This window comes from Meriones unguiculatus, chromosome 6 (genome assembly GCF_030254825.1).
Source record: "Meriones unguiculatus strain TT.TT164.6M chromosome 6, Bangor_MerUng_6.1, whole genome shotgun sequence".
NCBI lineage: Eukaryota > Metazoa > Chordata > Mammalia > Rodentia > Muridae > Meriones > Meriones unguiculatus.
The window spans coordinates 73430431-73457966 of record NC_083354.1 but is presented as its reverse complement, the minus strand read 5'-3'; the positions used below and the strand labels follow the sequence as shown (position 1 = coordinate 73457966).

The window sequence follows — 27536 nt, the reverse complement described above, 5'->3', positions numbered from 1 at the left end:
TCAGCCCTTTTGTCTTTTGTATACAGGAGTGCTACTGATTTTTTTGAGTTAATTTTGTATCCGGCCACTTTGCTGGAGGTGTTTATCAGCTGTAGGGGTTTCCTGGTAGAGTTTTTGGGGTCACTCACGTATACTATCATATCATCTGCAAATAGTGATAATTTGACTTCTTCCTTTCCAATCTGTATCCCCTTGATCTCCTTCAACTGTCTTATTGCTCTAGCAAGGACTTCCAGCACTATGTTGAAGAGGTATGGAGATAGTGGGCAGACTTGTCTTGTCCCTGATTTCAGTGGGATTGCTTTAAGTTTCTCTCTGTTTAGTTTGATGTTGGCTATAGGCTTGTTGTATATTGCCTTTACTATGTTTAGATATGTGCTTTGTATCCCTGATCTCTCCAATACTTTAAACATGAATGGATGTTGAATTTTGTCAAATGCTTTTTCAGCATCTAGGGAGATTATTATGTGTTTTTTTTTTCAGTTTGTTAATATAGTGAACCACATTGATAGTTTTCTGTATATTGAACCACCCCTGCATACCTAGGATGAAGCCTACTTGGTCATAGTGGATAATATCTTTGATGTGTTCTTGGATTCGGTTTGCAAGTATTTTGTTAAGTATTTTTGCATCAATGTTCATAAGGGAGATTGGCCTGAAGTTCTCTTTCTTTGTTGAGTCTTTGTGAGGTTTAGGTACCAAGGTGACTGTGGCTTCATAGAATGAGTTTGGTAGTGTTTCTTCTGTTCCTCTTTTGTGGAATAGTTTAAAGAGAATTGGTGTTAGCTCTTCTTTGAAGGTCTGGTAAAATTCTGCGCTGAAGTCATCTGGTCCTGGGCTTTTTTTGGTTGGTAGACTTTTGATGACCGCTTCTATTTCTTTGGGGGATATAGGACTATTTAATTGATTTACCTGGTCCTGATTCAGCTTTGGTAAGTCAAATTTATCAAGAAAATTGTCCATTTCATTTAGATTTTCAAATTTTGTGGCATATAGACTTTTGAAGTAAGTCCTAATGATTGTTTGGATTTCCTCAGTGTCTGTAGTTATGTCCCCCTTTTCATTTCTGATTTTGTTGATTTGGGTGGTGTCTCTCTGCCTTTTAGTTAGCTTGGCTAAGGGTTTGTCTATCTTGTTGATTTTCTCAATGAACCAGCTCTTGGTTTCATTGATTCTTTCAATTGTTTTATTTGTTTCTAATTGATTGATTTCAGCCCTGAGTTTGATTATTTCCAGCCGTCTGCTCCTTCTTGGTGTGTCTGCTTCTTCTTTTTCTAGGGGTTTTAAGTGAGCCATTAAGCTGCTTGAATGAGCTCTCTCGAATTTGTTCTTGAAGGCACTTAGTGCTGTGAGCTTTCCTCTTAGCACTGCTTTCATTGTGTCCCACAATTTTGGGTGAGTTGTGTCTTCATTTTCATTGAGTCCTAGGAAGACTTTAATTTCTTAACACTGCTTTCATTGTGTCCCACAAGATTGGATATGTTGTGTCTTCATTTTCATTGAGTTCTAAGAAGACTTTAATTTCTTTCTTTATTCCCTGACCCAACTGTCATTTAGTAGCAAGTTGTTCAGTTTCCATGTGTGTGTAGGCTTTTTGCTATTTCTGTTGTTATTGAGGTCCAGCTTTATTCCATGGTGACCAGACTGGATACAAGGGATTATTTCAATCTTCTTGTATCTGGTGAGGCTCACTTTGTGACCAACTATATGGTCCATTTTGGAGAAGGTTCCATGAGGTGCTGAGAAGAAGGTAAATTCTTTTGTGTTTGGGTATAAGGTTCTGTAAATGTCTGTTAGGTCCATTTGATTCATGACCTCTGTTAGAGACATTGTTTCTTTGTTTAATTTCTGTTTTGTTGATCTGTCCTTTGCTGAGACTGGGGTGTTGAGTCTCCCACTATTAATGTGTGGGGATCTATATGTGCTTTAAATTTTATCAATGTTTCTTTTACAAGTGTGGGTGCTCTTGTATTTGGGGCATAGATGTTCAGGATTGTGATGTCTTCCTGGTGGAATTTTCCCTTGATGAGTATGAAGTGTCTTTCCCCATCTCTTTTTATTAATTTTGGTTGAAAGCCTATTTTATCAGATATTAGAATGGCTACTCCTGCTTGCTTCTTGGGTCCATTTGCTTGGAAAGCCGTCTTCCAACCCTTTACCCTCAGGTAATGTCTATCTTTGTGCCTTAGGTGTGTTTCTTGTATGCAACAGATTGCTGGGTTTTCTTTATGCATCCATTCTGTTAGTCTGTGTCTTTTTATTGAAGAATTGAGTCCATTGATATTGAGAGAGATTAATGACCAGTGGCTGTTAGATCCTTTGATATTGATGCTGGCTGTGGTCATAAGGTTGTGTGCTTGGTTGCTTTTTGTTTTACTGTAGTGAGGTTAATTATTTCTTGTGTTTTCTTGAAAGTAGCTAGTTTTCTTAGGCTGTATTTTCCCTTCTAGTGTCTTCTGTGACACTGGATTTGTGTGTAAGTATTGTTGAAATTTGTTTTTGTCATTGAATATCTTGTTTTTGCCATCTATGAGGACTGAGAGTATTGCTGGGTATATTAGCCTGGGCTGACATCTGTGTTCTCTTAGGGTCTGCATGATATCCGTCCAGGCCCTTCTGGCTTTCATAGTCTCTGTTTAAAAGGCAGGTGTGATTCTAATGGGTTTGCCATTATATGTTACTTGGCCTTTTTTCCTTGCAGCTTTTAGTATTTTTTCTTTGTTCTGTATATTTACTGTTTTGATTGTTATGTGGCGGGAGGATTTTCTTTTCTGGTCTAATTTATTGGGTATTCTGTAGGCCTCTTGTATTCTTATTGGCCTCTCCTTTAAGTTGGGGAAACAATCCTCTGTTTCTTTTATTTATTTCAGTGATTTAAGCATTTCCTCTCTAAAGGCCACAAACTGTTTGGCTGCAACTTCCTGTATTTCTTTACAGATGACCATTATCTGTTAGAGTTTATCTTCCTCTAGGTCTTTTTAAATTTTATTTGTTTCCTCTGTTATACTCTTCATGAGCATACATGTTAGGTCATCTTCTTGAATTTCAATTATTTCTTTTCTGGTCTAATTTATTGGGTATTCTGTAGGCCTCTTATATTCTTATTGGCCTCTCCTTTAAGTTGGGGAAATTCTCTTCAATGATTTTGTTGAAAATATTTTCTGGGCCTTGGAGCAGGGAATCTTTTTCCTCTATTCCTATTATTCTTAGGTTTTGTCATTTTATGTTGTCTTGAATTTCTTGGACGGTCTGTGTCAGGAATTTTTTAGATTTAAGATTTTCTTTGACAGATACATCTATTTCTTCCATTGTATCTTACACACCTGAAATTCTTTCTTCCATCTCTTGTAGTCTATTGGTTATGTTAACCTCTGTAGTTCCTGTATTCGTCCCAAGTTCTTTCTCTCCACACTTTCCTCCATTGGTGTTTCTTTAATTTTTCCAATTCCATCTTCAGATCTTGAGCCATTTTGTTGATTTCCTTCATCCGTCTGACTGTATTTTCCTGTTTTTCCTTCAATTCCTTCAGCTGTTTGTTTGAACAATCCTCTGTTTCTTTTATTTCTTTCAGTGATTTAAGCATTTCCTCTCTAAAGGCCACAAACTGTTTGGCTGCCACTTCCTGTATTTCTTTACAGATGGCCATAATCTGTTTGTTTTTATCTTCCTCTGTTTCTTTACAGATGGCCATAATCTGTTTGAGTTTATCTTCCTCTAGGTCTTTTTGCATTTTATTTTTTTCCTCTGTTATACTCTTCATGAGCATACATGTTAGGTCATCTTCTTGAATTTCAATTATGCTGGGGTGTCCAGAGCTACTTGCCCCTGGATAACTGGGTTGTGGAGATGCCATATTGCTCTGTCTTTTGTTGGTTGAGTTTTTATGCTGGCCTCTACCCAATGGGCTATCTTAGGTGTTTGGAATTAGTTTCTGGTGGTTCCTTGGATCCTGTGGTGGAAAGAATCACCTTGGCAGGAAGCTGATTTTTCCTGAAGGAAGACTTCTCAGCTTTTTGGGTATAGTCACTGGATGGTCAGTGTTTTTCAGGAGTTGCCACTGCTCACCTCAGGCATAGAGACCTGAGTGGTAACTGTGGTCCTTTTTAGTCGAGAGGACTCTCTTCTCACCCAGAGAAGTCCTGAAGACAGCTGCCCTGCTTCTGGGTTTCTGCTGCTGTAACCTGTGTGTCCCGTGGTTTGGTCAGTTTTGTTAGGGATAACTGGTTGCCCCTTGGAGCAGTATCTGGGGGTTGATCTCGGGGATTCTGCACTTCTGTTGGTCTGAGGTTGGGGCTTTGTGCCCCAATATCCAAGCTGTAATCTGTGGCAGGTGGGTACCGCTCTCCTGGTAACAGCAGACTATCTGGTGCACAGCAGGTCCCTAGGTTGGGCTGGTCGGCAGGACCTTTTCCAGGGATATACTGGGTGGCCTAAGTCCATCACCTTTTCTTTGTTGCCTGTGAGGATTTCTCCTGACAGTGACTCCCAGTCTCTGTTGCCCTGAGGCTCACAGCTCTGTCTGTGCTGGAGAGCTGGGCACGCAGCAACTGTCTGTGCTCGCCGCTAGAGCCCAGTTCAGTGATGGCGGCTTGTACCCACCGGTATGCGAGACTTTTTCCAGGGAAAGACTGGGTGACCCAAGTCAGTCCCGTTTTCTTCCTTCCCTGTGGGGTTTTCTCGTGACTGGGACTCCCATTCTCTGGTGTTTTTGTGCCCACCAATCCTGGGAAGGTGATCAGGACACGCAGGCGTGTGGCTCTGGTCTGGCGACCTAGTGCCCACCCGACCTGGGATCTCTTCCAAGTTCTGACTGGGTGGCCTGAGCGTGGACCCGACTGATTCCCATGCCATGGGGGTTTCCTCTCACCTGGGAAACACAATCACTGTTGTTTTAGGGCCCAGAGTTCAGTCTCTTGGTCGCTGTACAGAAAATGTTGTCCTGCTCTTCAGACAAGATGGCGCCACCATCTTGTCACCTATTTTTTATTTTTTTTAATTAAAATTACACACGCACACCCTCTTCTACTAATCATACACTTACTTCTCTTGGCTCCCTCTTGAAACCATGGTCTCTTTATCTTAATGGTTATTGTCGCAGTATTATATGTGTGTGTGCATGTACGTACCTAAACATAAAAATGCAACCTCTCTAGTTCTTTTGGTGTTACTTGTTTGCACAGGATTTGAGGGCCTACTACTTGGTATTGGATAACCAACTGGGGGCTCATCTCAGGGAATACTATTTGTCGTGTTCTTAGTGTTTCTTAGTTATCCAAGGTTTTTTATCTGGGGTAAGACCCTGTGAGAGTCCTTCCTTTCAGGCCAGCATATATACTGGTGTTGTCATTGGCCGGGCCTTGTTTAGGCAGCCAGATTTTTGAGGTATCGTGAGTGAAGCTTCCCTGTCATTTTTAGGAGACACAGTCTCACAGCAGACTTCCTGGTCCTTTGTATCTTAAAATCTCTTGACCTCCTCTTCCAAGATATTTCCTGAGCTTTAAGGGCACAAGTCATGTTGTAGATGTATCAGTTGTGCTTGTGCACCCAAGATCTGTGCTCTCTCGGTTTCGATTGGCTGATGTTCTCTATAATGTTCTCTGGTGAAGGCATTTTATCAATTGAGGCTCATTTTGCCCACATGACTCTAGCTTGTATTAAGTTGACAAAAATACTAACCAGTGAGTTAGGGCCATTAATGTTAAAGTTGTTATTGAAAGTGTATGTTCATTGCTGTCATTTTGCTGTTTACGGTGTTAATCCTTTTTTTTAATTATTATTTCAATTATTATAAAAGTTTACTTTCTTCAGTTGCTTGGCTATGCTAATTTTCAGTCCAAAGAATTGCTCCTCTGTTGGTCTGGTTTACTGGAAAAGAATTCTTTTATCCTGTTTATACTTTGAAAAGTTTTTCTTTGTCCTTCAGCTATGAGAGATAGTTATGCTGCATACAGTAGTTTAAAATAGTGTCTTACTTAGGCTCTCTATTATTGCGATGAAGCATCATGACTAAAAAGCAAGTTGGGAAGAAAAGGGTTTATTTGGATTACATTTTCTCATTTTATTCCACCATTGAATGAAGTCAGGACAGGAACCCAAACAAGACAGGAACCCGGAGGCAGAAGTTGATACAAAAGCCATGGATGGGTGTTACTTACCGGCTTGCTCCACACAGCTTGCTCAGCATGTTTTTTACAGAACTACCATCCCAGGGATGGCACCACCCAAAATAGGCTGGTCCTGTCCATCAATAATTAAGAAAATGTCTTACAGCCTGATTTTATGCAGGCAATTTATCAGTTGAGGTTCTCTCTTCCCAGATGCCTATAGATTGTGTCAAGTTGTCGTAAAACTAGTTGGCACAGCCACTGGCCTTGGATTCTTCTCCTTCTTCTGTGCCTATAATTAGAAGATTTTGGTCTTTTCACGATGTTCCAAAGTTCCTGCATGTTCCTTTCATGTAGTTTTAGAGAGTTTACGCATTCTTTCCTTGAGTGGTCCAGTTCCTCTACTTTATCTAATATTCTAATATCCAATATAAGAATAGTCCTAATATTCTCTCTTCTCTTTGATACATTCTATTGGTAAGGCTCCAATTTAATTTAGCTGAGCAGCCATGTTTCATTGTACATATGATTCCAACAATCTGAAGATGAACTGATAGTGCCAGTTAACCAGCCTAGCTGGTTAAACTGAGAAAAACAAGATCTAACATAAATTCCTAGGATTTACTTACATTTCTCTTAAAAAACCCAGCCTACTAAGTTAATTTTCTAGATACAAGATAAAGAAGGGGGGGCACAAATATTGGCTGAGCTCCTTGAGAAATCACATATGTTTGAGAATTTTGTAACTTCCTCCTTGAATGGAGTGGATGTTGGGGAGGAGTTAGATGTGTGGTTTGAATGAAAGCAGATTCTTTGGGAACTTCAAATAGTCATTGTCCAAAAGGTTGTGGTGGAGTCTCAGAACTCATGTTTAAAGAAGTGTCAGATACTTATTTGTGCCTAGGACAGCCTCTTGATGGTCACCCACATGGCCACTAGGATGCTGGGCTAGGAATCCATGAAGACTCCTGACCACTCTTTTCTATTGGGAAATCAGTTCTCAGTTCATAAGCATATTTTAATTCCTATTACAGAGAGACATGGAGTTCTGATATGTGAAATCCCATTGCAAGAAACCACCTGAAAAGAAGCAGGACCCTGACCATATTGAAGGTAAAAGGAACTCTGAAGACCATTAGCAAGGCCAGTGCCTGACAAACACCAAAATCCTTAAGAGGATGCATGTGGTTTACCCAGCTATTCTTATTTCAGGAATTTACTCTGGGGAAATTTTTTAAATGTTGGAAATATTTATTAATATCATTACAAGAATATTGAATATTGAATTCATCTTTATGTATGAAGAAGGACAATGATTTAAATGATCCACATTTGGGGAGTAATTAAACAATTATGTATGAACAGATTTTTAAAAATGGAAGAGTTGGGGAGCAAGATGGATGGCTCAGTGAGTAAAAGTACATATCTTACGAGCCTAATGGCTTGTGTTGATCCCTGCATTCCACTAGAGAGGGAAGATGAAAGGAATTGAAACAACCTCTAAAAGTCCTCTGACTTCCAAAGAGCTCTGAGGCATGTGTGCACTTACACCACACACACATATACACTCACTTCTCATACACTCATACACATTCACATTCACACACACATACTCATACATGAAGTGTTGCCAAGGAAACGAGAATTCGTTTTAAGTATTATGAGTCTTGTAACAACAACAAATTAAAAGGACTCAGAAGGAAACTTGAGGACCATTTTATTAGTGTCTGATCAAAAACAACAAGAAGGACAAGCTGTAAATCTTGGTAACTGCCAGGAGGAAAGAGATGGGGGGAAGGCCATACCTTTGGAGATGGGTCCAAGAAAACAGGCAGGTTTGACAATCAAGGTCAGTAACCACCTGGACAGAGAGTGTGTAGGGAGTCTGCAGAGTAAGGGAGTCCAGAGTGTCAAGAAAAGCATGCATAGAGTTTGGATCAGTATGTGAAAAAGAGATAGAAAGCAGAGGAAAAGTTAATACTTTTAACTTAGAATTCAGAAAAGTGGAGAGGCTTAGCTGTGGAAGCCACTACATAGGGGTGAGGGCTTCTGAGAAGTGTATCTTCTTTCTGAGGAGATAAGTATTCCTCCCATTTCTTTACCTTGTCTTCCAGTGACTCTGGTGTGGACTCCCAGCCAGGTGATTCATAGGCTTAGCTAGATTTACTCTTAAAGGAGAACACAGTAATAAGCGACATTGCAATCTTTGGAACAGTGGAGAATGTTGCGTCTCTAACTGGAGCCAGAAGTAGAACTCAGATTTCATTCCTTTATCAAAGAGGAAACAGCTTTGCGATGGAAAGCTGGTGTCCAAATCCAGCTGTAAGGGAGGGCTCCATCAGTTCCATCAAAGGCTGCTAGTCTCTATTTGGCTACCTAGCATTGGCATCTCAAGTGTTGAGACCCTGGAATCGTTTCACATTTGGTGTCAAGTCAGTCTTGCTACTTCTGGCTTCCAGTCAAGGAAACTTCTTGTTTTCCAGTTACTTGAGCTCAGACTGCCTGAGTAGCTTGTATCCTCTGGTCTCATGAGAAGTATGATGGAAGAACAGGTATGGTGATGCAGGCCTGTTAGCTCAGCACTACAGATGGAGAAAAAGGAAGATAGCCACACATTTGATGCTAACCTGGTCTCTATATTGTGTTCCAGATGAGTTTGGGATATACAGTGAGCCCCTGTCTCAAAAAATGTAAACAAAACCAGCAGGATGGTGGTGGCACATGCCTATAATCCTAACATTCAGGAAGCAGAGGCAGGCAGATCTCTGTAATTTTGAGGCCAGCTTGGTCTACAGAGTGAGTTCCAGGATGGTGAAGACTATACTGTGAAACTCTGTCTCAAACAAAAACAAAACCAAAAACAGATGACAGTGCTGGCTGGGCCTGCTGCTCAGTGGTGGGTACTGATTAGCAGAGCCAAGGCCTTGGGCTCGTTCCTACAAGCACACATAGCCAAAATTCAATACATTGCAAATATTTGTCAATTTTACACTGTAAAATAGTCTGTATAGTCTATTGTAGTCATTTCAATAATTGTGAGTCAGAAGAATAGGGAATTGGGTGAAGAAAGAGGTTCCAGAAATTAACAAGAAAGGTGTAAGGCTGGAAGCCCTTCCCCACCTGGGCTTCATTAACAAAGGGAGCATGTTCATGAAGAGCTAGCTTTATAAAATCATCAGGGCAGTAAGGTTCTATGCAAATTTCATATCAGATGTCATGCTGAGCCACTTCCATCCTCTCTTGGCGCCAGGTCATAGCCCAGGTCTTATTTGATTCTGAGCTCATCAGTATCTCTCCTTTAATAAGGACTCTTCACCCTATCACTATCCACATGCTCTCTACAACCCATTGTAAAGAGTTTTAAGAACCTATGAACCCCAGCAGCTGCCTCCCAGACTCAAAACCATGCCTGAAACAGGGAGCATCTGGAGATCACATGAAGCACTAAGACTGGAGAGCAAACATGACAAAAACAATGTGTTTGGAGGCTGGAGAGATGGCCTTACAGTTGAATGGATTTACCCTTGCAATGGAGCCAATTTTGGCTCACGACCCCGAGGCCAAGCCACTCATAACTACCAGTAACTGCAGTTTATGGGGGCCCAACACCTTTTCTGAAATATATACATACATACTTAAAAATAAAATCTTCAAGAATAATTTTAACTGAATGATATTATCAAATTGTCACTCTCAGGCTACATAATTGTGCATATTTTTTCTTTAACATACGTGGTAAAGCTATGTCATTGTCTTTATACTTCAGAGGTGGAGCTGAGCATGGTGACACATATCTCAGCATCCAAGAGGCTGAGACACTGGGTTTATCATTCCAAGTTCTTGGCCTCCTATAGAAGGATTCAGAGATAAAGGGCCCCATGGATTTGCACAAGAACAAAATAACCTTAGCTGGAAGGACACAGTGGCACAGACTTTTACCTTCAAGACTGATAGTTGATCACGTGAGTGAGAGTGTTTAGGGAGTCTCATCATTGTTTAGGGATTTCTTTTATGGGGCTCAGGAGATGGAAAGGCTGGTTGCTAAGTAAGGGCCCTCTGTTTTGACTGGCGGATTTGAATTATCCAAGTCTTTGGTCATTGCGCATGTCACATGTATGTCATAGAATGTGTGTGATTTTAAGTATATATGTGCCTAAGATAGAAAATAGAGGATTCTCCTTAAACATTAAAGACACAGTTTTGCCTGCCTGCATCTGCACCCAAATCCAGGTCAGTTTGATCAGCCTTTCCAGTCCTCCTATCCCAATACATTGGGAATGTACTTGACTAGAGACTGACTAAAGTTGATTACTGTTAGGGACAGGGAAATCTATACTGTTGTCCAGAGATGAGGCTACAAGCTGTGTCTTGAAGGAGGGGTGTGCAAAGAGTGTGTACAGGTGAAGAACTTAGGAACACCAAGCACATTATTGCAAAACCAAATAGGGTCCCAGACCAAATGCTCTACTATGCTTGTTGGCTTCACCCTTAAGTGCAAGATTCTGTCTAAGAAAAACAAGCAAACAGTCAAACTGAAGGACACTTGCAAGGCTCCATGAATGGAGCCAGCTCTCTGTGTCTAGTTCACTGCCAGTCCTCAAGGCCTAGCCCATTGCTTGACACACAGGTAGGTGCTTAGCAAATATTTGTTGATTGAGTGAGTGAATATTGAAGTTTCATAGTTTCTCAAGCAACTTCTGTCTTTCACAAGTGGAGATCAGATGGCAACATACAAAAGTTGCTGGTCTTCTACCTACCATGTGGGTCCTGGGGAACAAACTGAAATCATTGGGCCTGTGGCAAGCCTCTTTACCCACTGAGCCATCTTCCTGGCTCAGAGACACAACCCTTTATAATAAAGGTATTGCAGACACCAAAATCATCCGCGTTCCTGTCTCATTTAGAAAATGGCATCCCAGGGAGAAGCCTGCGAGGAGAGAATTTATGAGTTTGATGATGATTTGGCCTCTGAGTTCTCTGCTCTTCTCGGTGTGGACGCACTTCAGATCTTAAAGAGACAGCATGAAGAAGACCACAAAGAACGAATGAAGATGAAGAAAGGTTTTAACTCACAGATGCACAGTGAAGCCAGAAGATTAAAGACTTTTGTGACCTATGAGTCATTCAAATCATGGACGCCTCAGGACATGGCAGCTGCTGGGTTTTACCATACCGGGGTGAAACTTGGGGTGCAGTGCTTTTGCTGTAGCTTAATCCTCTTTAGCACCAGACTCAAGAACCTTCCTATAGAAATCCACAAGAAATTACATCCGGAATGTGAGTTCCTGTTGGGCAAAGATGTCGGTAACATTGGCAAGTATGACATAAGGGTGAAGAGTCCAGAGAAGACACTGAGAAGCGGCAAAGCACAGTACCAAGAAGAGGAGGACAGGCTGGAGTCCTTTGAGAAGTGGCCTTTTTATGCCCATGGGACCTCGCCATGTGTACTCTCCGCAGCTGGCTTTGTCTTTACAGGTAACTGGGTCTCATTTTGTGAGGTGTTTCTGTAAAAATTTAGTTTCCAAACTAATCAAGAGGAAGGACTCTGAACCATCTCTCCAACCTTTCTTTTCTCTTCCTCCTTCTCTTCCTCCTTTTTACTCTTTCTCTTCTGTTCTTGTTCTTGTTCTTCTTGGACTTGGTCTTCTTATTGTTCTCCTTTTTCTTCTTGTTCTTATCCCTGTTGTTCTTGGTCTTCAACTTCTTCATCTTCTTGTTCTTCTTGTTGTTTTTATTTTTCTCTTCTTCCTCCTCTTTTTTCTCCTTGTTCTCCTCCTTCTTTGTCTCCTCCTCCTTTTTCTCCTCCTTCTGTTTTCTTTTCTTCTCCTAATCCACATTCTTATTCTTGTTGTTCTTCTTCCTCTTTCTTTCTCCTCCTTCTCTTCTTCCTCCTCCTTCTTTTACTACTTCTTGTTAATCATTCCTTATTTGTTAATTGTTATATTAAAGATCTAGTTCATTAAACTTTAATAATTTTACTTCCGCTATAATTTACTTTAGTGTAGCATTATTAACTTGTCAAATATGTATAAAATAAAAGGTTTTCTGTAAATATGGATACATTTCTGTAAATGTGGGCCTAGAAATATATTAACTGAAGGTTGAGGTGTAGCTCATTACTTGAGGCCTAACTGAGGATGTGAAAGGCCATTGGTTTAGTCCCAGCACTGGAAAACAGAATAAGAAGACTCCAGAAAACACTAGCTCCACTCATAAGGACCTGAAAATGGATTATGAGATAGCTTAAGTCCACTTTCTTCTCATTTCACAAATATTACTATTTATATGTTTCCTTGATTAATTTAATTTCTATAGTTTTGGAAGGGTTTGTTTTTATTTATTTAACTCTCATCCATGAGGCAAACTATCCTCAAGAAGACTACAATTTGAAATGCCTCAGCCACACACAGGTGTTAGGACAGATGTGGATGACAATTACAACAGGATCTGTGGGTGCTGAGTACCTGCTTATGCTATATAAGGATTGAACACTAATTCTAATTCACTCAGTTTGCCCTTTCCCCGTGTTTGATAATTGAGTTCACTGAGGCTCAGAGAATTAGAGAACTGTGCCTCTATTTCCATAGAGGTGACATGGCAAAGCTAACTCTTAGACCTTCTGACAGCATTATTCCAGGTAGTTCTAGCTTTTGCCTACTTCTCCATCACTTTGGTCCTGAAAGCTAAAGAGCAGCCTCTATGTGTAAGAAACTGGCATGTTGAGGGCTAAGTCTATGGAGGATGGCCATGGCTGGGAAATGTACGTCCAGAGCTTAGAAGGGGGTTCATTTAGGGCAGTGGGATGTGGCCAGGGATTCAGCCAGAGGGGACATGGAAGAGCAAGCATGCTGGGGTCTGTGTTGCTCTGGTTCAGTATGATCAGCTCCAAGACACACCTGGTGCCATCGCTTCCCTGCATCTGTAGGTGAAAGGGACACTGTGCAGTGCTTCTCCTGCAGTGGATGCCTGGGAAACTGGGAAGAAGGAGACCATCCCTGGAAGGAGCATGCCAAGTGGTTCCCCAAGTAAGTTTCAAACGCTTGTTTCTTAAAGATTTCAGCTTTTATTTCTGTTTCTGTTGCTTGATATTTAGCAAAATAAAACTGGAGATAAAAGAGCAACCTTGTTGGAGTACCACATGAGTTCTGATCTTTCTCCTGTTCAATATGGGGTCACCCTAGAAATTTTCAAGCAAGGAAATCTGGTCCCATAGTGAAAAGCTTGAATCACATCAACTTAAATGGCCCTTTTCTCTTTTGTGTTATTTTGCTTTTTATCTTTTCATTTTCATATTTCCTGTGTAGTATGTTGGTGCATGTAGACTGTGTTAATACGTGTGGTGTGTTGGTGTGTAGTGTACATATGTGCCCTTGTGCATTCCTGTGGAGGTCACATGCTAACCTAGCCCACCTTCTCATCATTCTTTACCTTATCTTTTGAGACAAGCCACATGGGATCCATCTGTCCCCATCTCTCCTGGGTTAGGATTAGTGACATGGTGGCCTGGTCCCTGCTTTTATATGGGCAACACAGATTCTAACTCAGGGCGTCATGCCTAAGCTAAGGTACTTTACCTGCTGAGACAATCCCCAGATCCAATTGTTTACTTCAGTTTTAATATTTCGGACATTGGGGATGTGCATTAGTGCAGGCACCCTCCAGGACAGATGTGTCAGACTTCCTTACCGCTGCAGTTACAGGTGGCTGCCCGAAGTGGGTGTCGGTACTGAGCCCAGGTCTTCTGCAAGTACATTGAGCACATGCTCTCCAGCCCTCTCAACAGTTACTACTGTTGTTTTATTGTCCCCAACACTACAATATGTCGGGTCGAGCAGTTTCATGATTTACCTTAACTACCAAATGAGTCAATCTGCACAGGAATGGAAACGATGTATTGATGGAAAAGACGAGAACAGTCTTTAAAATATTACAAGTGGTTTCCCATATTCAGAGAAATATGCACCAAATGAAAATTCTCTCTCACTGGATATGGTATCACACACCTGTAATCTCATAACTGTGGTTCTCCTCCTGCCTGGGGGGCTGCCTCCCAGCAGCTGACGAAGTCAGGAGGAGCAGGAGACGAGAAGCCTGCCTGGAATGGCCAGCGAGAGCCATATAGGGATCACATACCCTGGGAACAGCTGATGGGCAGTTCAACTTCCAGAGAACAAAGAATATATGCCCCTGGGAAGTGGATGGGGCTTAGGAAAGACGTGTGCTTTAATTATTTGTGATAATGTGTTTAGTGGTATGATTTTGGCATCTGATGTTTTGTTTCTGTTACATACAGATGTATTCTTCTAACTAGTTTTCAAATTTTCATTATGAAAGTCTCAAAGAAATCAGAGAAGTGTATAAAATGAGCACCTGTCAGCAGCTGGCCTCATCCTATTTCATCTACCTCTTTCCTGCCATCCCCATGGAATGGTCATGATCGGGTTATGTCAAAGCAAAATCCAGCTAACACATGGTTTCATTTCTTATTCCTTTAGCATATAACTTTAAATAGTGATTTAAAAAAAAAGAGCCACAGAATTGTTATGTCTCTTACAAAGATGAACAATAAAGTGGAATAACATTAAATATCTTAGCTAGTATTCAAACGCCCCGCTCCCTTCATTGTTGGTGAATTTTTACATTGATTTAGAGTATGAGTGTGTGTTCCACTCTCTGCTTGCTATGAATCAACCTCTTTGATTTACCGCATATGTGTTTCAAGAAGAGAGCAGCGGGGTATAGCAGTGCGTGCCTATAGCGTAGGCTACTGTTGAGGCTGAGGTGGGAGCACGGCCTGAGGTCAGAGTTTGGCATCACCATTGCAACACAGGGAGACCCTGCCTTGAACTAAAAGTTAAAATAATATGAAGATTGTCCTGCTCTGCTTTCTGTTGCTTTGATAAACACCATGACTAAAAGCAGCCCCGGGAGGAAAGGGTTTACTTGGCTTACATGTCCAGATTACAACCCACACTGAGGGGTGTCAGAGCAGGAACATAAGCAGGAACAGACAGACACTATGAAGGGACACACTGCTTGTCCCCTTGGCCCCAGGTTCATATCCAGCTTCCTTTCTTAGGCTTCCCAGGACCACTTGCCTGGGGTGGCTCTGCCCACAGCAGACTGGACCCTCCAACATCAATCATTAATCAAGAAAATGCCCCACAGACTTGTTGACAAGCCAGTGTAATGGAGGTGTTTTCTCAGCGGAGGGTCCCTCTTCCTGGATGACTCTAGCTTATATGTCAAGTTGATGAAAAACTAAAGCAGCACAAGGTTGGAATTTTAAATAATGGTATTTTGTCATTAATATGATTTACATGTTTCTAACACAATGTTAATTCTCATGAGTAAGACTTCAGGAAAAAAATGGACAGTTTTATTGAAGCATGAAATTCAACAGTTTGATGGGTTTTTAGCAAATATTTCTTGTGATATAGACGGTCTTCGTCACAATACTGGGAGTGTTTTTAACCATATTTTTAATTTTAGATGTGAATTTCTTCAAAGCGAGAAATCGTCAGAGGAAATTGCCCAGTATATTCAGAGCTACGAGGGATTTGTTCATGTAACGGTAATTTCCAATGTCAACTCTTTCTGAGATGTGATACGTCAGGGTGATGTTTTGTTGTTGTTGTTTGTTTGTTTGTTTTCCCAAATATTCTTTGTTTTTCTTCTTTTCTCTTCTCATTGTCCTCCCTCTCTCTGCAGAGAGGAAACAAAACTCTTGTCTTGTGAAGCTGGAACCACTTAGACAGTTTCCAGTCTGGCTTTGGGTTGCTTCCGCTGCCTCCTTCATCTTGCCTCTGAGTGAGGCCACTACTCTAGCTACCTCCTGCCTCCTCCATCTGGATGTCTGACTCAATCTTCTGACCTAGTACATGGCAGAGGCTGGGCACTCAAAGCTGGCTCCTGAACCTGGTTATTCACACTCTATAATTAGTAAGGACTTCCTAGTAGCAAGCAGTGGGAACCCACCTCAAACTGAAGCCAAAGGAAACTGTATTGTCTGACTTACTGAGAGGCAGCCCCTGCAGAGGGCATGGGCTGACAGTTGGGGTGCAGTTTTCTCTGAGGGAGAGCTGCATGATTGGAGAGGTTCTTCTGAGCAAGGCTCCCTTCCCATGTCTCAGTTCCTCATGAGTCAAAATACACCTCTGTGTGTAAGTACAGTTCTGTGGTTGAGCAGGGTCTGTGGTAAGAGTGACCCTGAGAAGCTTCCATTTCACTGATGTTGGCACTACATCAAAGTTTACAAGATCAATAGAAATCAAACCAAAATTAAAGGACTGCTTTGCTCAAATTCTGCTGCTCGAATGAAAATTCACTTCAGTTTGGGAAGACCTTAAGTTGTAGGCCACAGATAGAGGTATATCCTGTAAGTCAGCCAATCTGGCAGTAACTTGAATTTCTTTCCCCAGGGAGAACATTTTATGAATTCCTGGGTCAGAAGAGAATTACCCATGGTATCAGGTAAAACCTCAAGCACATTCCAATGGCTTTGCTTGTTTCTTTTTTTGTGTTCTCATTCTCTCTCTCTTTCTCATGCTCGAATGTGTGTGTGTGTTTGTCTGTGTGTGTGTGTGTGTTGTGTGTGCCATATGTATACAAGTGCTTATAGAAGATAAACAAGAGTGTCAGATCCCTTGGAGACAGAGTAACAGGCATTTGTGATGTGAGCTGCCTGATTGTGGGTCTTAGGAGTTGAACTCAGAACAATTGGAACAGCAGTAAGTGCTCTTAACAACTGAGCCATCTCTCCAGCCCTCATCATCTTTCTTTAAAAATTATTTTCATAAGTGATTTCTGTAATAGAGAATGACTTTGGTTGTTTTGCTTTCTTAAATGGCTCTGTGTGCTGTTAAGAAGTTAAGAAATATCCACATTTGAATGAGACGAGAGGCCTGAGTGTGTTGCTCCCTTGCCTAGCATGAGCAAGTCCTTAGGTTCCATCCCAACACCCACAGGAAAACAAAATCTGAGTTTTAGGAATCTCGCTGAGTTGGGGAACATCTGTATAGCAAGTAGGATAGGCCCTGAGTTCAGCCCCAGCAGAGGTCAGGTACGTGGGGAGAAGGGATAGTAGACAGGATGAAAACAATCATAATACAGTAAGAATTCCATGGTCGCCTGAGGCTGCTCATCCCTGGAATTCCTGCTCTTGGAAGGTGGAAGGAGACACTTCTGCCCAGGTAGGACTATGGTAACAGGTCAGAGGCCAGTATGGGCTGCATGAGGTTGGTGCCAAGTGTAGAGCTCCATGCCTGTGATCCCAGCACTAAGAAAGCTGAGGCAGAAATAGGATGAGTTTAAGGATGGCTTAGCTTAGCCTACATGGCAACGCATTGTGTCCCACCCCCCAAATAAGCAGAAGGTGAAGGGATGTCTCAGATGTTAAGAGTATTTGTTGTTCTTGCCGAGGACTCAGGTTCAGTTTAAAGTGGTAGCAGTTTACAACAATCTGCAACCCCCTCTCACAGGAATCTGACTTCCTCTCTGGCCACCAGAGAGGTCTCCAGGCACACATGTGGTAGACATACAAACATGTAGGCAAAACACTCACACATACATGTAGTGAGGATTTTGGTTTCTTTAAAAACACAGACAGTTATAGGAATATGTTTTCATTTTAATCGCAGATGTGAGATCTGGGGCTGCTTTAGATTGTCCCCAGAAGCTGACTCTGATTTGCCTCCTACTTTGGCTTGGGTGTGATTTGGCCAACTGCGGGTAGTTTCTGCATGTGTAAGACTTTTGGAATTCTGGGGACTCTTGAGTGAGTATAGAAATGCTAGAGCTGTCAGCGGGGCTGTGGCTGCTGCTCCTCCTACTATGGTAGAGGCGCTGGCTGCTGCAGCTGCTGCTGGTAGTTGCTGGCTGGTGCTCTTGGAGTTGGTTGCTCTTTGTCACGCGGTTGTGTGCAGAGATGAGTGGAAGAAATTGAATATTGCTCCAAGGAAATCGACGCCCCTAACCAGCAGGAAGTATTCTAACAGTATTGAAGCCCCCTTTCCCCTGTAACCTTCTTTCTCTTTTACTTAGTGTTGGGGGTTTGGAAGGGTGGAAGAAGGGGGCAGAACGGTGGTAGATAAAAGAACCCAATAAAGTACTCAAATGTCTGGCTACACATACATACATACATACTTACAAGCACGCACACGGCATCCTTCTGACTGAAAACACCATTTTTCAATAAGTTGTTAAAATAGCAAACACTATGGAGAAAAGGAGAAGCAGTGTTCTCTAGGTCTTGGGAACGCAGAGCTGTGTCTTTGGCCACATGAGCAAGAGTCTACAAGAAGGGTGACATTGTGAACATAGGAAATGGGTTTCTCAGAAGAAGGCTTGCTCATGAATGCTGCCTTAGCAAAATGAAGAGTCTACAGTGCTGCCCAGCGCACTCTTGTCATTGTTAAATGAGCAGGTTAAAAGAGAAACAGGGAAGGTTGTCCTCAGACTTCCACAGATGTGAGTCCATATATGCAAACGGACTTGCACACACATGAAACACTCTGAATTGTAAGTCTTGAGACAGCTTCCTGATGTAGTGAAAGAAAATGATGAGATAAAGAAGGAAACTAAGGAAAGTCTGAAGTGCCAACCTGCTCTTCAGAGTACACAACCAGAAAGCACACTGGTGAGCACTGAGGAAAACACTATAACCTATTCCCTATGATCTCAGGGCTTAACGAAGTCAAAAGTAAAATACAAAATGTTTCTAAACTCTAAGTTTTTTTCTTAATTAAATTAAAGTATAGTATTCTTTGTGCCAATGAAATTCTTAAAGCAAAGGGAAAAAAATCCTAATCCTAGGATGAAATGTGAACACGGGCAGGCTTTCATCTTGAAAAACTTGTCAGACCAAGGTAATGGGAATTTAATTTTCACATGCTCACAGCATGGAGAAGACATGTACCAGTGTCCAGAGACCAGGGTGAGGTAAAAAGTCTAATGGAGACCCCACCCATACATGTGGTCATCTCAAAGAGCAAGCTGTTATAACAAATGTTTTTAAGGGAGCCACAGGGGAAATGACCTTTCTCAAATCTTCACAATGATTCTGGAAATAGGAATCTCCTCTCAATATTGCTCTATCCCAATGCTAGATGACCAGGGGACAGTCTTAAGTTACATTTTAACACACTGACCATGCACAGAAATGAATAGAATGAATGGAATACCCCAGTCTTTGCCCAGCAGTTCTAACATGGTCTTTCTTGTATCTCTTATTTCTTCCTGCTCTTCTAACCACCCTTAATTATGCTGACACAAGCACACATCATAAGATCATCCCACCTATACACACAACTCACTTGAACTTTGTTATCAAAGCCTGCTCTTCTCGCCCACATCTTTTCTCCAAGCTTACTGCAATGACAGCGTCTTTGCTAATGAAGAAGTGAGGAAGGACACTTTTAAGGACTGGCCCCACGAGTCACCTGTGGCTGTTGAAGCTCTCGTCAAAGCAGGCCTTTTCTACACAGTCGGCTTTTTCCCCTTTATTTTTACATTTCTGGGTGTGAGTGTTGTCTGAATGTAAGTATGGGTGTCACAGGCCTGCCTGGTGCCCTCAGAGGCTAGCCAGGGTGTTGGATCCTGGAACTGGAGATATAGTTGCTGAGAGCCAGCATGTGGTGCTGGAAACAAGCCTGACTCCTTTGCAAGAGCAGCCAGTGCTCTTCATGGAGCATCTCTTTAGCACCCAAGTCAGAATTTTGTGTCTGACAAGTAGTCTAATCCCGAACTTGCACTTTTCTTTATTTTCATTTGTCATAGATCTCTTTGGGGCCTCATAAGACCTTCAGTTTTCCGTAATTCCCTCGGTGTTCAGCCTCTGGGCTTGGGGATCCTGAGGTCACTTCATCCTACAGGCCTATTCCACTGGCACAAAACTCACCACCCAGTCTTACTGCATTGTCTTCTCTTGCCAGCCTTGCCTGAGTTTCACCGATGAAGTGCTCCTATTTCTAGGGGAGGAGAGCTGGCAATAATGTGAGCAGAGACAGGGATTCTTCATAACCTGCCTTGCATACAGGCTCCTAAGTTTGCTCTTCCATCCTGCCCCAGCTACAAGTATATTCTCCCGATTTACTCCGTAAGCAATTGCTTGTTGGTTGCCTGTCTGTGAATGTCCCATGTGTCATCATTGTCCAGAACAGACAGAAATCTCTGCTCTCACGGAGCTCCTACTCCAGTTCCTGATGGCAAATCTTTCAGAATGATGGTTTGGGACAGGTTTCATCAAAGCACACGGTGCACAGGAACCTTCAGCGTCTCTTGCTGACCACCCGACGGAAGGACTAAGAGTCCTGTGTGAACTCTTGCCTCCTGTGTGTGGTATTGCCACATAATCCAACTGGAGGAGCAAGCAGGATTTAACTAGTGAAATCTGGAGTCGAATTCTTGTGAGTTAACAGGTATACATACTGTTGAGCTGACCCCGTATCCTTTTCCTAGGCAAAAAAGGACCTTGTCCGGTGTTTTTCCTGTGGAGGATGTATGGAGAAGTGGGAGGAAGGTGACGACCCATTAGCAGACCACACCAAGTTTTTCCCAAAGTGAGCAAAGTGAATTCTCTTCACTTTGAATTCACTTCATCTGTTATTCCCTCACTGTCCATGTTTGTTATCTGTGGGTAGTGTCTGCTCACTCTCTGGTTCCCACTGAGAAGAATACATCCATGTATCTTCATTTCTTTCCTCACATGAGAGTCTCTCTGTCTAGCTAGACATCATAGTTAAATCTTAATTTAGGTTGAGTCAATATGCATACATATTTCTCTATGTAGCTCATTCTGCCTTAGAAATGCTCTGCAGTCTGTGTTCAGCTCCTCAGGTGTGTTTGGTGTGCAGCCAATGCATACCTCAAAGTGTTCTAGATTTATTTAAGTCTAATTATTAAACTTTAAAATGTAAAGTTTTAAATAACTATCTGGTCTTGAGATAAAATGGAAATAACATCCCAAGTCCTTAAAGTATTCTTTAAAAATGTTTTGTTAGTGTATGTTAATTATATAAAATAATGACATTTTAATATATGTACATTTATAACCTTTACACACAAAAATATATATATTACAGTGTATGACAATCATGTCACCGCCATCCTTCCATTTACCTTCTCTTATCTCCCTCTGTCTTCACTTAATCCTCTTCCTTCTAAAATCATGTTTTAGAGCAGCCCAGGGCTACATAGTAAAACTTTTATTCAACTTAAATAAATAAATAAATAATACATACATAGAATATTTCCATTTAATTTTGAAGTTAGAAGACTAGTGACAACAGTGGTCACTTTTTTCTTTTTCTCTTACTTTTTAAAGTATTTGACTTTATTTTTTTATTTTTATTTTTATTTTTATTTTTTTTAGTATTTGACTTTATGTGCATGGGTGTTTTGTCTGTATGTATATCTGTGTACTACTTGCATACCTGATTCCCACAGAGGTCAGAAAGAGGGCATCAAATATCCTAGAATTGAGTTACAGGAGGCTGTGAACTGCCTGATATGGGTGTTGGGAAACAAACCTGAGTCCTCTTCAGGAGTAGTGACTGTTCTCCCACTGAGACATTTTCAGGTTCTACTTTTTCTTTTTTTAATTTGGAAGTAATATGCAGAAAATTGTGGAGACTGCAGGAGCTGTCTTCTCAGTCCCTGGGATGGTAAGTAGGGAGGAAATCTAGTTATATTTAAAACTTGTTTTATAATGTGTCGATGAAGTTTTGTTTTGTTATAATTACAAACTAGCATATGTAATGCGTATCTACTGTAATTACATATCTGGTTGAAAGGACAACAATAAAGCCTAGGAGCTGAGCGCTAAAGTCAAGAAGTCAAGGTCTCTCAGTGCCTTAGAGGCCACCGTACCAGTCCCTTGTCCTGGTTGATGCTGTCCTCCTCATTCAGGGGCAAACAGTCCTGATTTTCAGTTCATTGTCCTTTTACCAAACACACGCACAATCACACACACACACATCTACATAAACCTTCAGCTTTGCCTGCTCTTCTTTGGTTGTCTTTTGTTTCTTTTTTGTCTTAGCTCTATATTTGCTGTGTGTGTGTCTGTATGTCTGTTTGAGAGACAGACAGACAGACAGACATAAAAGGAGAGGGAGAAAGATTGAATCCAGAGTGTCATGATTGCTAACTATACACTAAACCAGTGACAAACTCCAGAAACTCTTGGTTTGCCCATATTTCCCCCTAAGATGAACAAAAAAGCAAGAAGCACATTGCTACTGAGCTATAGTTCCAACCCTTATATTGTTTGACACAATGTTCAATTATGTCTACAGAGAGAGTCCTAGCACAGTCATGGCTACACAGAGAACCTCTGTTTAAAAAAAAAAGGCAATTTAAGAAAAGATTTCACTGTGTAATGGATCTTGATTTTCAGTATAGCTCAGATTTCCCTTGAACTCCCATGTTCTTGCCTCCATCTCATGAATACCAGAAGAGCAGGCATGTGCTATCATAACCTGGTTTAGTGACTCTTTGTGTTGGGGAAGGGCAGCTGGAGAGAGGTCTTTGTGGCACAGTGTCAGATAACCCGGGATGGCCTTCAACTCAGTGTTTAGGGAGGATGGCCTTAAACTCATCCTACTGCCTCCACATCCCAAGTGCTGGATGACAAGCATGCTCCACCACACCCAGATCTTGTTTAGATAGACAATGACAAGATATAAAATGATCACTGGCAATCACAACCATATCCTTTCATCCAAGTGTCTCTCTGGGACATCCCAGGGCTCTTAGTTGCTAATGGGAGTCTGGAATAAACATAAATTCAGACCTTAACAAGAACAGAATTCCAGAGACTTACAACAAGATCAAAGTGCAGACAGTAAATGACAGGGTGTGCTCATTCCTGAGGGAACACTTCCTTCTCCCAAACTCAAGGGCCTTTGCAGAAGAGGGGCCCAAGAGGAGGCTGTAGAGGACTTTGTCTTGGGTTTGTCTTGTTTTGTGCACAGCAGGGTCCTTCCCTCAGGATCTCACAGTTCCTGTGGTTGCCTATCCATACAAGCCTGCCCAAAATCCAGCCAAGCCAAGACCCACCTGTAGGAGGGGAGCTGTTGACACTTGTTTCTGCTGGAGTCAGTCTTCTTCAGCCCGTGGGCCTTGAGGTTTCCCGACCTCTGCTGGATGGCCCTGTGTCCACTCACACATGAGCAGCACTAATTGAATTCAGTTAAAAGAGGATACAAAGCTGGGAGCAGACCTGACTTTACGAGGAGTCTGGGGAAACTGAAGAAAGGCACTGGGGGTTGATATAATTCACATACATTGCACACATTTCTGTGATTTCCAAAGAATAAAATACTTTTTAAAAAAGAACAGGCTTCCAAACCATGGCTCAGAAAGCTCTGCACTTTGATCAGTGCTTATGGATGAATGACAGCAACACAGGGAGAACCTTAGCTGAGCAAGCAAATGACCAAACTCAGTAAGAGGGAAAAAATGGCCCAGGTGGCAACAGGTGCTAGTCAGGCTCCTGGTTCTGGGATAAAGTTGGCTTGATCTTGTGTGCTCTTATTCAGGTAACCACAGATGAGGTTTCATGAATGTGATGGTCAATAATGCTCAGCAGGCAGCATTTCACAGCTGTTCAAACACTCTTTCCCAGATGTCCCCAGAGCCTCTGTGTGAGGTTGATATAGATGCCTCATTCAGAGCTGAGAACTCGATCATCAATTATTTTCTGTGCTGCAGTGAAAAGCTTATCTAGCCAAGGTTCAAAGCAGCATCATTCGTTTTATAGGAACATAAATATTTAGAAGACAATTTGACAGGATGTCCATTAAGCCAGATTGCATTAGTAGACCCTGCTCTGCTAAGACCTTTATAGACTTTCTGGGCATTGTGCTTTTGACCAGGTTTAGTTTAGGTTTTTGTTTTCTTTCATTTTGTCTTTTTGAAATAGGGTCTCACTATGTTGACCTTTCTGTTCTGACTTTGCTATGTAGATCAGTCTGGCCTTTGACCCAGAAATCCACCTGTCTTTGACACCCAAGTGCTGAGATTTACAGGCCTGCACCACCACACCAAGATTGACCACATTTAGTGCATCTGTGAAGCAGCCTCAAGCCTAATTCAAAAGCAGTTGGCCTCATCTTGTCTGGCGCATGATGGTGATGTTGTAGAATGCAGGTGGCCCTCCTCCCCCAGCAGACTGTAAAGCCTCTTCCAGTACTGTGACAGGGAGACAGCAGGGAGGAAATTCTGAGTCAGTTCCAGCTTGATTCCTCTCTATCCTGAAAGCAACATTTTCTGTGTATTCAGAAATAGGTCTGTAGTTTTGTCCAACTTATTTTGTGAGACAGGTCTCTCATTAAACCTGGAGCTGGCCAATGAGACTTATTGGCTGGCTAGTGAGCCCCTACGGTCTTCCTGTCTCTCCTTCTCAGGCACTAAGATTACACTGTCCCTATTGCCTCGCTGTTACACAGGTGCTGGAGATCTTAGCCCAGTCTCCATGTTTGCCCAGCAAGCATTTGCCAACTGTGCCATCTCCAAGCTCTGGCTATCACACAAATTTTATTGTTTATCTATGTTTTTATCTTATGTGAATTTCATGTAGTTGGCACACTTGGATCTTGTGGGTTTGTTTCTGACAGTTTGACAAGAGTTGATATGGTTAAAAATTACTGTTAACTAAATTCTTAATTGTATACTTTGTTTAGTATTTTTTAATGTCCTTTGTTGTTCTTTTTCCATGACTCTAGAGTTTTCTCATTAGTTAGTCTTTAAACTTTTATTCATTTTTACCTTGTTCACTTAGGTAATGTGTGTTTGTGTGTGCACTGTGTGTTCTACATAGGGCCAAAGGGAGACAGGGAGTATCCTCTCCTTTATGTCACCCTCTTGTTCCCTTGAAGCAGGGTCTCTCTCTGAACCTGCTAGCATCCAGTGTGCCCTAGTTATCCTCTTGCCTCTGCACCCACAGTGCTGTGTCAATATTTTCTATTCTTTAAGATTATTTCAGCTGGTTTCACGGACAGGCACTAACTCTGTTCTCACCCCAACACATTCCCTGAATACCCTCACCATTACTTTACAAACCACATGCATTTTTATTGGAACCCAGAAACTGAAGGTTATTCAGGATACAAGACTGACAGAATCACTGAAAATCTTTGCTTTCTGCTTCATGCTTAATGTTAGACTAGGTTGCTTAGCAACCTCTGATGTCATCACCTGCCTCTGCCAGGTGCAAGCCAGGCATGCTCCAGATATAAACGACCTGCCCATTACTGCTCTCTCGCTCTCTCGCTCTCTCCCTGGCTTTCTTTTTTATTTATATTTTTATAAATTACAGTTTATTCACTTTGTATGCCCGCTGTAGCCCCTTCCCTCTTCCTCTCCCAATCCTTTCCTACCTCCCTCATCTCCTCCCATGTCCCTCCCCAAGTCCATTGACTTTCTTGCTTTTTCTCCCTCCCTCTGTTTCTTTCTGGGGCACCCCTCATCCCTTCTTTCTTAACCCTCCCCCTTCCACGACCGACTTCCTTCCTTATACGAAACATGCTGGGGCGGTTGTGTTATTATAACATTGGTGCTGTGAAACTCGGTGGGCTCTTCGGGTAGTGTCTGGGCACACGGGAACGCCTCTCACCTATCGCGCCACCGGCAACACATTTGCGCTCCAGATATAAAGGACTAGGAAGCGCCAGCGGGTCTTGAACTAGACACTCACTCTTTACATAAGTGGCTAGTGTGGGTTGACAGAACCGTCTCTTTGCCAAAGAAACCTCGGAGCTAAAGCCAGTCCTCACACCTGGTCCTGATCTTCATGTTTTTTTTAAAAAAGCAAATACAAATCCTTATCTCATGGAACTATTTTATGACGTTTACCTTCTCTGCATAGTTGCGTATTTCTTCAAAACCTGAAGTCCTCTGCAGAAGTGATTCCAGCCCCTGAGATCCACCATGCACTTCTGGAAGCCATGGTAATGAGCCCCGCCCCTTCTCTGACTCAGTGGACCCTGGTCTCAGGCAGGTAGGCCTGAGAACTTGAACTCAGTTTTACCTTATGATCAAAATGGATACTTGGAAGTAAAATGGCTTCTGATATGCTAAAGGAGACAGCATTTGTTAACAGAAGAGCTAAAGTTATGCTAAGAACTACAGTAGGTCTCAACGGAGGAGCTATAGTTATGTACAAAGTTTAAGCTGATTACAATAGAGAAAAATAAAGGAAAACAAAACAGCAGTGCAATTTTGGGTTCCCTTGACAAATCTCTTGTATTTGAAATTTTTATTTCAAATAATTAATTAGATCCTGACTGCAGTTTTTCATTCCTCTTCTTCTCCCAGCCCTTTCCCCACACCCCTATCCACTCTTCTTCTTTTCTTCTTCAGAAAATGGGAGGCCTCCTGTGGATATCAATCGCCTTGGCATATCAAGTATAGTAGGCACATTTTCTTCTGTTGAGGCTAGACAAGGCAGCCCAAATAGGGGAAAGGGCTCCAAAGGCAGGCAACATAGTCAGAGACATCCCTTTCTCCTGCTGTTAGGAATCCTACATGAAGACTAAGCTACACAACTGTTACGTACATGTAGTGGACCTAGATCAGTCCCATGCATGCTGCCTGGTTGGCGGTTCAGTCTCTGTGAGCCCCCATGGGACTAGTTCAGTTGATTCTGTAGGTTTCCTTGTGGTGTCTTTGACCCCTCTGGTTCCCACAATCCTTCCTCCCCTTCTTCTTGCAGGGTTCCCCAGGTTTCACCCAGTGTTTGGCTGTGGGTCTTGCATCTGTTTCCATCAGTTGCTAGGTGAAGCCTCTTTGATGACAGTTATACTAGGCTCCTGTCCGCAAGTATAACAGAATATTATTAATCATGACAGTGGTAGGCTCCTTCTCATGGAATGGGTCTTAAGCTGGACCAGTCTTTGTTGGGTACTCCCTCAATTTCTACTCCATCTTTACCCCTTGTAAGTCGGACAAATTGTAGGTCGAAGATTTTGTGGCTGGGTTGGTGTCCCAATCTCTCCATTGGATGTCTTGCCTGGTTACAGGAGATGGCTGCGTCAGGCTCCATGTTCCCCATTGCTAGGAGTCTTAGCTACGGTCACCCTCAGAGATTCTTGGGAGGTTCTATTGTCTTAGGTTTCTAGCTTGTCCCAGAGAGACCCCCTATTGCAGTTGACTCCCCCAGTACTCTCTCCATCCTCCCCACACCTGATTCTTCCTGTCCCCATCCCTACCTCTGCCCTGACCCAGTCTCCTCCTACCATCCACCCACAATGCCTATTCTATTTCTCCTTCTCGGTGAGAGTCACACAACCCCACTTGAGCCCTCCTTGTTACTTAGTTTCTTTGGGTCTGTGGATTGAATCATGGTTATCCTTTACATCACAGCTAATATCCATTTATAAGTGAGAACATACCATGTTTATCGTTCTGGGTTATCTTACCAGGATGGTCTTT

General features: G+C 42.1%; 1 pseudogene; it reads left to right on the top strand.

The window, feature by feature from the left end:
- LOC132654709 (baculoviral IAP repeat-containing protein 1b-like) overlaps positions 1–27536 on the top strand; it is a 47114-nt pseudogene that overhangs the window by 5504 nt on the left and 14074 nt on the right.